Source organism: Triturus cristatus, chromosome 4_1 (genome assembly GCF_964204655.1).
Source record: "Triturus cristatus chromosome 4_1, aTriCri1.1, whole genome shotgun sequence".
NCBI lineage: Eukaryota > Metazoa > Chordata > Amphibia > Caudata > Salamandridae > Triturus > Triturus cristatus.
The window spans coordinates 235,950,767-235,964,704 of NC_140585.1; the positions used below are offsets into that span (position 1 = coordinate 235,950,767).

The window sequence follows — 13,938 nt, forward strand, 5'->3', positions numbered from 1 at the left end:
GACTTACAACGCACTGAATCGGACGCAGCCACAGAACCAAGATTATGAAGAGAACAGATGATCCGTAACCCATTCTACCAAGCAGAGTCTGGTTTCAGGTAACACTGAAACCAGGTGGAAAGATACTGGACTGTGAGAAATGCATAGCACACATTCTCCCAATGGTTTATCCTGGTCGCAAATGCCCATAACATAACCTATGCAACAGAGATGGTGCAGTATTCTTAGCTCTTTGTGTGGTCTTGTCTTTCCCTCTGCCGACAAATGGCTCCAGTTAGGCTAAGCTCTGCTCTCTTCGCAATGGACTTGAAATCTCGAAGTTGGTCAGATGGCATCGAAAGCTGTGATGTTACTGAGCTGTCCTCCACTCTGGTTGAGACAAACTAGTCTCAACACAGAGGTAGAGACGGATGGAAAAAGTCTTGCTCAAGCACACCCTCCACCCTTATACCACACTTCACAAAAAGGTGCTTTGGTATATGTCTGATCACTATTGAAGCCCTAACAATGTCCTACATCAAACCAGATACTTAAGGAGTTTCCTCACCCGAAACTTGGATGCCTTAGATATTCTCTGAAACAGGATAATACAGGGGTCCAGATAATATCTAGGGGTATACCCAAAAGTATCCTTTTTTTACAGTGTACCCTTGATATGATTAACAACTTTTAAAACTAATGGATATATCTGACGATGATGAGTCAGCCTACCTGGGCTGCAGTAGTGATAGGACATATACCCAAGCACCTTTTTTATGAAGTGTCATAAAATAGGGACCGATCTTCCAGTACCCTGGAAATTAAACTTTCTCACAGCAAACAATACCTAGTCGGATAAAATAAAAAAACATCTTCTGCTTTAAGATTTCTTCTTATGCATTTTCTACATTTTCAGGTCTCTCTGCGTGGTGAAAATTGTATATTGGCAGTCAGGTGGTTGTAGGACGGGTCATTTCTAGGTAGTGGCGACCTAAGCAAAAAATGGTACCTAGGAAAATGCCACAGATACCAGTCTGGGTCAAACTGGTCATGGACTTACCTGGTGGCACCCAGGAAAATGCCATATCTGCCAGCCTAGCTCATAATGGTCTTGTACAGACTGGGGAATAATGGATACCGTAGACAAATGGGGAAAGATAGATGAACCGGCGGTTTAAGTGAAATGACCGCATCCCTTAGTCATATCTGTAACATTTCTTGTTCAGCTTCTTTGTACTGCCTGTTAAAATTTGTACAGAAATACAATGATATCCTAACCATACAATAGGTATTCCTATATATTACAAACATTTCCTTTTAACACCTGGTCAATCTTTAATGGTAGAAACAGGTTTTATTTGATCCCCGCTGCATAGCCTTGTTTGTCGCAGGGCCATTGTCCCCTTTGAATGCAAGTTATGTTAATAATTGTCATCACCGACCCAACACATTGATCACCCACAGAAACGGATGCTAAAGTCTCCTGTTTACATGGTGTGTTATTGGTTACTTAAGTCAACTAAAGTAAAGGCTTCATAGTACTATAGATAACACACTGGTCCGACCAGGAGTCGCACAGTGCAGCAGTGACTGAAGCACCTGCACATCTGCACTGAAATTACAAGTTTGTATCCCCAGAATGCGGAATAACCGTGGCGACCTGGGATTCCTGGGCGCTTTTTGTATGGTTATCACCGATTTGGCTACTTTTCTGTCCCCATTTCCCACCTACTCTACGCAGGTGGTTATTGGGAGCAGGAGGGGCCAATGTGAAATGTGTAGTGTGGGGAAGACAGGGGCGTGAGTGGGGCTTCTGCGGGTCACAGGATCAGGGCAGGCTCTACGCAGTCAGGGGAGGAGCATTCTGTGGCATACATGCCACCATTTTGGAAGAGGAAAGTGGGAGATTTAAAAAAAATAATCTCATTGACCTCTACTACGGCCTGCATCGGGTCTATTGTCATGTATGGGAAATGCACCTGTGCTGCTGCAGGATCGGATATAAGAAATGCATATATACGTTTTTCCATACCTGTCAGGAGCACAGAGAAATCGCTATGGCAGGCAGGCAAAGTGTGACAAAAATGTTGTGCACTTGCTTGCAGAAGCCGGTTACTGGCAGTGCATACTCCGAGTCACACAAGATCAGCCGCTGCCATCTGAAGCCCGCTGAGGAATCCGGTTTTTGAATTTAGGAATCGGGAGGCGGGAGATTAGCCTTGAAATCGGTAGTCTCCTGCCTGCATCGGGAGGGTGGGCAAGTGAGTTTTATTTTTCGCCTTTACAGGTGTTCCTCCTAAATTCTGTCCTGGGTTCTCACACACGCTAATACCATGTAAGGGAATACCAGCGACTTAGAATTGACCGGAACAGTATCTCGCCCTGGGTACACCACTGGTATTTGGCCCCACTGGGATTTTATTATAAAGATATCATAACTATAATTTCCAAAACCAAGGTTTTAAATGTTTTCTGAAAGTAGAAAGAGGGGGGTTACCTGCAATGTTAATCTATGCAGGTACTTTCTTTAAATGCTCTACAATTGTGACAATAAATATTAAATGTGCACAATAATTAATCAGGCTGCTTCAACAGCTGCCATGTCAGTCCAGTGCATGTGCCAGCACCACGGTACAGTTAAGTTTAGAAGTTTTTATAAGAATACATGTCCACTTCCTCTGAATGACAATAGCTATTAGTTATTGACATAGTAAAATATTAAATGATCCACATTCTTGCTCTCATTGAAAGACCAACCAGGAAAATGTCAGAACAAGAAAAGAGGCTTTCAGGAACATCTCCCCAGTTCTCAGTTGTCTTCTGAAACCTGCACTGATGAAGTATCATCTTATCCTTCCTGAAAGAAGGAGCAAAGGAAGGTTGGAAAGATGCAAATGCCCGGGACATGCGTGTATGACAGATGGTTCAAAAAAGGAGTCTTTTTTTTCATATGAAATGTTTTGCATTCATATCGACATTAACATGTGTAAATACAAATGCTATTAACTGCATTATTCAAGTTTGGATTTGCTATAGCTAATGTAGGCCTACATTTTAAAATGGCTGACATCTAGTTGCCATCTTGTTTCATATCACTTGTGTATTTCTAGGAGAAACCAACTTCACATTTACGAATACAGCGTCTTTGTTTTCATTCTCTTGTGCATTGTTTTCCTTTACGTGATAACTGTAGAATGTTTCAATTTACTTTAACAAAGACACCTCTAGAGCACAGGCTGCCCAATGTATTTCATTATGTTGGAGATAATTAAGGGGGTGATTAGGATGGCGGACTGACTTAAGTCCGCCCGCGAAATTGGATGCGGCCGCCACTCTGTCGATCGCATTCCGCAATTTAGCATTGCGGCGGGTGCTGCTTGCAGCAGCACCCTGCCGCAATGCCAAATTGACATGTGCATTTTCATGCACAACGTGGCAGACACCGCGCGGTGCCTGCTACCTTGTGCATGGAAATGGAGGGGGGTACCATGAGTACCCCCCCCAAGTGAACCCCCCACCCCCTCTGGGGGCCTGCAACGGGCCCCCAAAGCAAATCCCCGCCAGCCTTTCCGAAAGGCCTTTAAACCCAGCATCCTAATATGGCTGGAGGTGCCTACTAGGCACCACCACCATATTAGTGACCCAAGTCCGCCCGTCCGGCAAGCCGGAACGATTGCCGACCGGCGGAAAAGCGGCAGACGGACTTTCCGTTCACCGCGGTACTCACCGCCATTTTAATCTGGTGGTGGATAAATCAGGTTACAATGGCGGGAGGATCACCACCACCAGGTCGGCGGTGGCGATCCGCCCGCCATCGTAATCAGCCCCTAAGTTTGAAGGACGTTTAGAGAAGCTTAATTGTGAACGATCCTGAGAAAGTAATGAGCTCAGATTGTCTCTGTGTGCCTTAACCTGATTGGAGTGTTTTATCGGAACCATGTGTAGTTGTAGAGATTGCTATAATTGTGTGATTTAAGGTAGTGCAAAGTAGAATACGTTCAGACATACTGGATACAAGCTTTTGGCCACTTCGAGACAACTTGCAGCAGACTAGGGTGCTCCCTCTTTAGGGGAGAACTGATTTAGTTAGCTATTGCTTTAAGACACTCTTATACTAATGTTGTTCTCTGGCATATGGTATGTCTTCAAGTCTGTCTGAAACTGAAATAAGATACCTGCATGGGCAATTTCGGATTTAATTTCAGACAATGGCTGTCTCCCATCTCAATTTGTCTTCCTTTCCAGAGAAGTATCTGCAAGGGTTCTGTCTTATTCGTTAAATTATGGACAAACGTGGAGTAGAAATCCAACAACTCCATAAATTACTCGGGTTAGTCTTTCCCATCAGGTATGGCAGCACTGACAATCATACTTATCAAATTTAGTTTGGGCTTAAACTTATCACCCATAATTAGGTACCCTAAGTTTTTAATTTGCTGCAAAAAGTACTACACCTGTCTTTACAGAGGGTCAAGCCGGATTACAGAATCTTATTCAGAACTTGCTGCAAGGTATTATTGTGTGAAGCCATAGATTCAGCAAAGACCAGAATGTCGTCTTGGAAGAAAACAACCTTCCTAACCCCAGTCAAGATTCCAGACATAAATCTCTAAAAAAAACACTGGCCAGCAAAGCTAAACCAAATGGGAGCCTAGTGAATTTTGTGGGATCGCTTTTCTTCGTGCAACTTCAGGGCCTCTAGAGCGCTCTCTGATGACTCACAATCCACAAGTAAGTCTAGGCATCAATTCAACACATTTAAATAACGTGAAGCACATTAGGCTCCACAAAGAAGACAGAGTGGTTACGTTTTCTAAGCATGAAGGTTTATTAAAGGTTAAAAGGTGTACAGATTCAAAATCATCAAATTATTATCAATCAGTAAACCGGTGCTTAATTTGTAAAATAATAAGTCCCGGGGCTCTCCTCGGTTCGCCACTGCAGCTTGCACCACACATTGCCCCTGCCATGCTGCCAATGATGGTAACAACACAACTACTAACCATCCATCCCACTCCTACAACGGTGTAGCAGGCAGGTTTAGGTGTTTTATTTATTATTCTTTCCGAGCATAGACACCTACTTCAATTCGCTGGCAGCTCAGAATGATGTGCTGTCCACCATACATAGTTCCTGGAAGCCGTACAACGTCCTAACTGTGAATCATCATGATTATATGAGCAGCGACGCAAGACTAATCCAAACGCGTTCTGGAATGCTCTTTTGTCGAGAAACTATGAGGCAGCCAAGAAGTAGTTATTACTAAATGTATGTGACCTTTGGATCCGGTGTGGGCCAGGTCATTGTCTGCCAGGTAGCGGAGGACACCAGAGAGATTCCCTGTTTTTGGGCCTGGTGTGGGGACTGTACGTGGCTGCCTGCTGCTGATCGGAGCTGCTGCCCTCGACGCTGACCCTTGGGGGAAAACCGACCAGGTGAGGGCTCCCCCCGGCTAGGTACACCAGATTGCCATGGGCAAGGATCGGCAGGGGGCATCGGCACCCAAGCAGCATACAATGGACTTCTACACCACCACAAACCCTCCAGGGGGGAATCCGCAGAGGGCTTGTCTTCAGACACTGCGACGCTGCTGGAGGCGATCAATCAATCACGTTCAGCTCTTGAGGCTCAGATCTGAGCCGTGGGGTCGGAGGTGTCATTTCTCCGCCAAGATCTGCGGAAGGCGGTCGACCGCATCACCGAGGCGGTTTCTACTGTGGAGGACTCCATATCTGCACTCCAGCAAAAGGTGGACAATTTGACTAAGCACACGCAGGACCTGGCAGCCCGGGTTGAGGATGCGGAGGGGCGGGCCTGCCGCAATAACATCCGTTTGGTGGGCTTCCTAGAGGGCTGCGAGGGGTCATCTATGGACACTTTCATCTTGGAGTGGCTCAGGGAGCTGCTGCCCCCTGAAGAGATGTCCCCCTGCTTCGTGGTCAAGAGGGCCCACCACACTTTGACCAAGAAGCCACCACGAGAGGAGTGTCCGAGACCAGTGATCGCCCGGCTCCTTAACTATGCAGACCACAACGCCATTCTCAGGTATGACCGGCTACATAAGGACAAAATGATTTTTCAGTCACATCCCATCATGGTTTTCCCCGATTATACTAAGTTGGTGCAACAACGCCAGTCATTGTGGCGGCCAAGAGACGGCTGCGTGAATTGAACTTATCCTACGTATTGATGTTCCCGGCCCAGATTAAAGTGATGTATAACACAAAAACATTTTTCTTCGACACCCAAGAGGAGGTTTTTGTATGGATGGATGAGCGTAGGGTCCTCAAACCGCACTCCCCGCCCTCGTTGGACTCGGACTCCTCCCAGGGCTCGCATCGGAGTGGTCACCAGGGCAGAGACGAGATGTCAAGACACCACAGATCCCGCTCCAATTGGCGTGCCCAGGAACCGACAGGCACGGGGGACTGAGGTAGACTGGGGCACGATGGTCATTTCTGCTTTCTGCTCACTTCCGGGGTGGGTCACGATTGTTAGCAGTGGACTTACTGGCTTGCGTGGGTGTTAAGGGTTGGGGTCACTACTACCAGCCCTGGAGGGATCAGCCACAGTACGCCCCGAATGTTTGGGTAATGTTGGGTGTAGCTGGGAGGGGGGATCCATTGGGGGAACCGCTTGAGTCATCCTGTTGAGGGCCAGGGAAGGGATTCCACCGCAACATATACTCTGTGTTCCTGGAAGTATGGGAGGGGGGGAGGGGTTGGGGACTGTTATTGTGTTATTGTTTATTTTGTTTTTTGTTTCCGCATCATGCACACACTCTACTGCTCTGCCGGGTGCACACCGGTTGACCCCTTTTGTCTTGATCTCTAGGGATGGCACACATGCCAGGTAACTCTACACCGGGGACAATGAACATTCTCGCCTGGAACGTGCACGGTTTACTAACTAATGTCAAACTGGGGCCGTGCTCCAGCAGGCGAAGCGCTACACAGCAGACATCCTATTACTTCAGGAGACACGCCTTCTGGGCATGAAAGCCCCGTGCCTCGCCCGATACGGCTACACTACAGTGTATCATTCCGGCTGTTCTCGAGGGGTGCGGGGCACGGCCATACTTGTACATCGTAGAGTGCCGCTCCAGGTTATACGACACTGGCTAGATCCCGGTGGCTGCTTTACTGTGATTGCGGGTACTGTAGCCAGCAAACAGATTAAAATAGGCAGTATATACGCCCCCCCACCGCTAGGCCAGACATTTACAGATAAATTGACACAGCTCTGGGGAGATCTTCCGGGTGGCCTGATGGTGCTTAGGGGTTATTGGAACAACACTTTGGGTCCCTTGGATAGGTGGCGAGCTCGACAACCAGATATACCCTCCACTACGTCCAAACTAAACGTGCTGGCACACACTCTGGGTCGGGTGGACACGTGGCGGGCCCTTCACCCCTCTGAAGTCGGGTTCTCCTACGCATCGTCGGTCCACCCCACTCTTTCTCGCCTTGATTATCTGTTCATCCCACATAGCTACATGTATAGGGTGTCACATACGTCCATACTGCCCCGGGGACTCTCTGATCATTCACCGATCCAACTTAAGCTGTGCCTGCAGACTTACAGGGCCCCATATAGGTGGCGGATGTTCCCCTAGTTTCTTCGGGACGCAAATTATCGGGAGACGTTGAGTCGGGCAATCACTGATTATCTCAGCTTTAATGTCGGTTTTTGCCAGTCCCCGGTCACTCTATGGGAGGCGTTCAAGCCCACGATTCGTGGTGTCGACATCAGCTATCGCAGGGGGGAGAAGCAGCGTCGCCTGGCTCAGGTGCACGACTTGGAAAATAGACAAGCTGAGCTCCAGTCCCTGGTGGTGGAGGGCTCTGCCCCTGCTGCCCGACGGAACCTCTTGCATGTTCAACAGCAGCTTCATCAAACTCACACAGACTCTGCCAAAGAGGCCTGGCTGGCCACTCAGTGTAGGATCTATCAATGGGGCGATAAGTCTAGCCAGATTTTTCATAGGCTATGTCAAGCAAGGGCAGCCTGACGTAGGTTCCCCTCTTACAGTCCCCTAAGGGGGTCATGTGTGCCTCCCCGGAGGTGGTTGTACAGGCCTTCACAGAGTTTTACGCGGAGTTATGAGGATCGGGAGGTTATTCCAGAATCCCTTATAGATGCCTTCTTCATAGATATTCCTCCCCGCCGCCTCTCGGATGGGCAACGTGCCGTCTTGGAGGAACCCATCTCTTTGGACGAGCTACAGGCGGCACTATCCAACATACACCCATGACGTGCGCCTGGCCCGAACGGGTTCCCATGCGACTTCCTGCGGTCCCATTTGGAGTCTCTGGGACCTCATCTACTGGGAGCGCTCCGCAACACCTCGGAGTGGTGCGTCCTGCCTCAGGATTGGAGGCATGCGGAGATCGTAGTCTTTCTTAAACCGGGCCGCCCACCGGAAGATCCGGGCTCGTACCGCCCCATATCTTTGTTAAATTTCGAGCTTAAGGTGCTGGGGAAGGTACTGGCGGACCGCCTCCGTACATGTATCCATCCAGAACGAGCGGGCTTCATGCCCCACCGGTCCACTAGACATAATATCAGATGTGCCCACAACGCTGTGGCGGAGGCCCACCACCTGGAGTGCCCCGCAGCTGTCTTACTCGCAGATATCGACAAAGCGTTCGATTCTCTGAGCTGGAAGAACCTCTTTAAGCTCCCGGAGAAAGTAAATCTGGGCCCCTGCTTCAGGGCGTACGTAAAGTTACTATATACAGACCTCACTGCATCGGTCCAAGTGGCGGGTCACTGCTTGGCCCCCTTCCCCATCCGCAGGGACACGAGGCAGGTGTGCCCACTCTCCCCGCTTCTGTTTGTGTTGGCCATTGAGCCTCTGGCTGCCTGGGTCCGCCTGGACTCTGTCTTTCGGGGTCTGGATTGGTCACTGGAGTGCTCAAAGAGGATCGCGCTTTATGCAGACGACGCCTTGTTTTTTATATCAGAGTCTCCGGGCCTCGGGTGCTCCAGATTCTGTGGATTTTTGGGGAGACCTCTGGGCTTTACGCCAATCCATCTAAGTCCATTTTGTTCCCTGTCACCGGGGATCAGCAGTCTCAAGCTTGGGCCTCGCAGTTGATTGTTACAGAGGAAGGTTTTCGGTACCTTGGGGTGTATATCGCGCGGTGCCATACTGTGGCATGGTCACGCAACATTGCGCCATTGCTCCACGAGGTAAGAGATGAGACGACGGTGTGGTCTCAACTACCCCTCTCGTTATACGGCAGATCTGCCATTTTTAAAATGGTGTCCCTATCACGTCTGCTTTATCGGCTGCAGAATTACCCATTTCCCATCCCACCATCATGGTTACGTCAAATCAACGCTCTTTTAAACAGGTTTCTCTGGGGGAGGGGGTGCGGTTCGGGTGGCGCTTGCAACATGTGTTCAATCTACGTACTGCGGCGGGATAGCGGTGGCAGACGTCCGGGCATACAACTGGGCATCGCACCTTCTAGTGATAAACGAATGGTGGTATAGCTACCAGGCAGACCCAGCTTATGCTGTGGAGAGACTCTTCATGGCAGAAACCCCGCTGCTCCACCTCCTGTATAGTTCCTCGTCTCTGACGGAGCTTCCCCCGGCCTGTGGGACAGTCATCCAGATATGGAGGCGGGTGGTCTGCCAGATGGGTTGGTGGGGTAAGCTGACATGCGGCACACCTCTTTGGCAGGGTTCCCACCCCCAGCCGGTTTCATCTCTGGTAGGGTTCCGTAGGTGGGACGACCTAGGGATCTCCACGTTGGGGGATATAATGCAGGGGTCCACGCTCAAGTCTTTCCAGAGGCTGAAGGAAGACTTCAAGCTTCATAAAACACAATTTCATTGATATCTGCAGCTCCATCATGCCGTAGCCCCTTTAATAAGAGACCTCACGACTCTGCCCGAGTTTCACCCGCTTGAGAGCCAGTTGCTCATGGGGGACCATAAAATTAGACAAATTTATCAAACAATAACCACAATACACCAGACTCGGGCGGCGTGGGAGGCGGATGTGCCCACCTTGACGGACGACGACTGGGCTGAGGCATTGGCAAGCCCTAGGTACTCAGCTGTCTCCACCTGATACCGGTTGATCCAATTTAAGTACCTCCACAGGATCTACTATACACGCCTACGCCTCTATAAGATGGGGGCTATCCAGTCTCCCACCTGCCTCCGCTGTGACTCGGAGGAGGGGTTGTTCCTTCACACGGTATGGAATTGTGGGGCGCTGCAACACTTCTGGTCTGGCATCAGGTCATGCTTGGGGCGGGTCCTAGCGTGGAACATCCCTGCAGACCCAAGGCTGATTCTCCTACATGGCATGGAAGACATCGGGGGAAACAGATATAAACGGCACTTGCTATTCTTGGGTCTTACACTTGCCAAGCGTGACATTGTGCAACACTGGAAGGCAGAGTCTCCACCTAGTGTGGGTAATTGGAAAAAGGCCATGGATAGATGGCTGTCGGCTGAAGTGGCGGTGTTTCAGGCACAGGGATGTCCGTAAAAGCACAGTAAGATATGGGCGGGCTGGGCCAAGTACCGAGGCATTGATCTATCACTCTTGGGGCCTCCGGTCTCCTGGGACCCGATTGACAGGCTAGTAGTGAGCAACTCACCGGTTTAATGCAATAGTGTTGCGCGTAGGCAAGGAGCAAGCTTACATAATGTTGTTTTATGATGTCCGTAGTGTGTGTGGTGCGTGGTTGAGGGAGGGGGGGTTCTGGTCTGATGTTTTGCAGCCCCTCATTGGGGTTGATAGTTGGTGCCGAGAATCTCTACAATGTGTCTGTTACATGTATAATGCTTGCTGGGGTTTGCTCATTTGGCACTTGTGAAAATCAATAAAATCTGTTGTTAAAAAAAATGTATGTGACCTTTAGTACCCGCTGCCAATTTGTTTCATGAATATTGTTCTCTCCGATAAGACGTGTTGACTCAAAAGTAACCTACCGTTTTTGAGGCACCTTTTGAAGATAAGTTGCATCCTGTGTATAAGTGTAAGTGTAGACCCGGCCCTGATAATTAAGTGCCGGCATAAATTAAGCACTGCAGTAAACTAAATACAAAGTTCAAATCAATGTGAGTCATTCTCACGGTTGATGCCAGTGGAGTGGATTTAGGGGCAGTGTTGTCTCATGTACATGATGGAGTTGAGAAAACTGTGGCATTTGCCTCACGTTCATCGTCTGATGTGGAAAGGAACTATTGAGTTAGAGAGTGGGAGGCACTGGCCTCTGGATGGGCTGTTAACTACCCTTTGTGAGGGGTAGTACGATCATCTTATGGTCAGATCACAAGCCACTTCTTTGAATGTTGGTGCTACTAAAAACTGTTCGGGTTGACTGGTTAGGCTTACTGTATAGTTTCTTGAGTATGGTTGTAAGGTGGAATATGTCACTGGTTGAAGAAACAGTGTAGTGGGCTGTTGATCAAGGTTGCCGGATGAGATTAATGATTCTTGTGAATTTGAAACCATAGAAGTTGTTGGAGGTATGGATGACACTACTGAGGCGCTGTTTAACTGTGTTTCCAAGAGTTGATTGAATGTCATGAAGGAGGATGAAAGTTGATCGCGGTGGTCAGGCTTGTTAAGGGGATGGTGTGCAGAGAAGGCTTTGCTCTATTCGGAGCATGTCCTTTTGTGAATATAGTCGATTAATTGTTGTTGTGAAAAAGGTTTTGGTGGCCCGCCATGGACGGACAGGTTTAAGGTTGGGTCATGGTATGTCATGGCTGTAAGAAAGCTGAAAAATGCTTAAAAGGGGTATGAGATCATTGGAACATGAACATGTGAGTGCTGTGGCACATGGATTGGAGAAGGTTTGTGTGGATTTCATTGGATCATTTTTGTCATTGCCAGTACACGCAAGCATTGCTGCTGTTATGGTTGTTGCCTTATCCAGGTGGGTAAACGAGTCTTCATATATAACATTACATCTCATTCCAGTTCTTGATGAACTTTTTCACAGGGATACTGACAATGGCACTCGGTTAGCTTCAATTGAGATGCGTGTATAGGTGTTACGCATGCTTGTACTTCACTTATAATCCACAAGGGAACAAGTAGAATCGTCAACAAGAATGGAGTCCAGTGAGTCATACACTGGAATTCCAACAGGTGATAGACATTCTACTGGAAGTCAAGACTACAAACAAATACATGGCTAGTAGAAAGCAAACGTATTGGCACAGTTGTGCACTTCTGAAGCTAATGCATAGTAAAACTTGATACTTGTATAGCGCACTACTCACCCGCAAGGGTCTCAAGGCGCTTGTACGAATACCGCTGTGGAACCCATCCTGGCTTTCCCTGTGAGGCGTCCACTCCTGGGCACCCCCAAGGTGGAGGCCAGGCATCCTTAGCGTTGTGGGGGCCGTTATGGAGATTAAGCAAGCTATTGCCCAGAGTTATAGAGTGGGACTCCATGATTGGAATAGGCTCCGAGGCGAGAATTATCAGGTCTGTGGAATTTTTGAGCCCAAGACCCGCCGAGGCAGGGAATTGAACCCTGGTCCCGGGCTAGACCTCTGCATCAGGGTCTGCCACTCTAATCATTGAGCCACACTTCTCCAGTTGCACAGGAAAATAGTGAAATTGGTGTAGAAAAGCGTAACATAGGAGACTGAATGGCGCCCGGCACCATGAGAAAGAAAACTGAACAGGAGCATTACTTCACACCTTTATGGAGCCATGAAGGTGAAGCTTCCACATCAAAGGATGACTCGATAATGAAGAAAAAATGTCTGGTTAGTTAAGTGCCATAATAACTGTTTCATTAGCTTAGAAGGAATAATGTGGTGAGCGAATAGCAAACATATTCAAAACGTGGTTAGAATAAAAGATGGCAAAGAAAGATAACAATGGCTGTGTTCCATTGTGGGAACAGTTAGTTGAGGGGAATTCAAAGACTAAAGAGCAGGGATTGTAGATAGAAGATTAAAAGCTGGAAGGACGTGTAAAAGAACAAAGAATTGGGTGGTCTACGGATGAACGAGCCTCAAGGCGCACAGGGGGGATACATGTTGCTAATGTTTAAAATAAATGCACACAGGAAATGTTGCAAACAAGACAAAGGGAGAGACAAATTAGTTATCAGTGTGCAGTTCCATGAGATGAAAAAGCAAGAATGTATGGTAAAGGCTTTAAAGCACTATTAAAAGAACACAATGGAAGTACATGTATTTTAAAGAAAGTGTTGTTTATGAGAGCAGCAAAAGAGGAAGTTATCCGTGTGCATTACAGCGAGACAGCAAAGCATGAATGTATGTTAAAACCATGTGAAAGAGAGCAACACAGTGCAAGAATGTTGTTGATTAAATCGGCAACACAAAGTGCAAGGGTGGAATTTAGCGTTGGAGGGAATCACACGAGGGAGAGAGCTGGAAAACACATGCACTCTCATGGAGTGCTTCACCAAAAAGAAAAAAAGTAGATCCCTAAAAGCAAGCAGTGGACGCAAAGAAGCCAGCCAATCAAAGAGATGGTAAAGAGGCTATGCGCCATGGAAGGGACAAACACAAGTTTGACAAGCGGGGGCCAAAAACCATTGAACAGGCAGGAGTCAAATGAGACTGACAGTAAAGCCAACCCAAGAGAAGCATTGGATGGGCTGCAAGCCTCTGTATGTTCTTGGTAAGGCCACAATATGTCTTTCGTACCCAGACTGCGGTGGTATCTGGAAGGCTCAACCTACAAATAAACACTCAGTGAGACAGCGTTTCGCAGTTCCATGCTAACTCCTCCCACAATATACCCGCTGTTGTACATGTTCATAAGCAGCAGAGGGAAATACACAGGCAGAAACCGAAACTCCAGAGAGTGGGAGTTTCAGCAGGTGTTCGCTTTTCTCATGAGAACAGAAAAGACCTCGAAAGACACAGAGAACATACCTTCCTGAGATGAAGTAGTACATTCTCGCTTATGAGGGCCAAAATGACAAGGAGGCTGAA

At 48.0% G+C, this 13,938-nt stretch overlaps 1 protein-coding gene across 1 annotated transcript in view; it reads right to left on the reverse strand.

Annotated features, from left to right (window-relative positions):
- Positions 1 to 13,938, reverse strand: part of SYN3 (synapsin III) — a 1,380,627-nt gene that overhangs the window by 714,083 nt on the left and 652,606 nt on the right. The gene's annotated exons all lie outside the window — the stretch shown is intronic.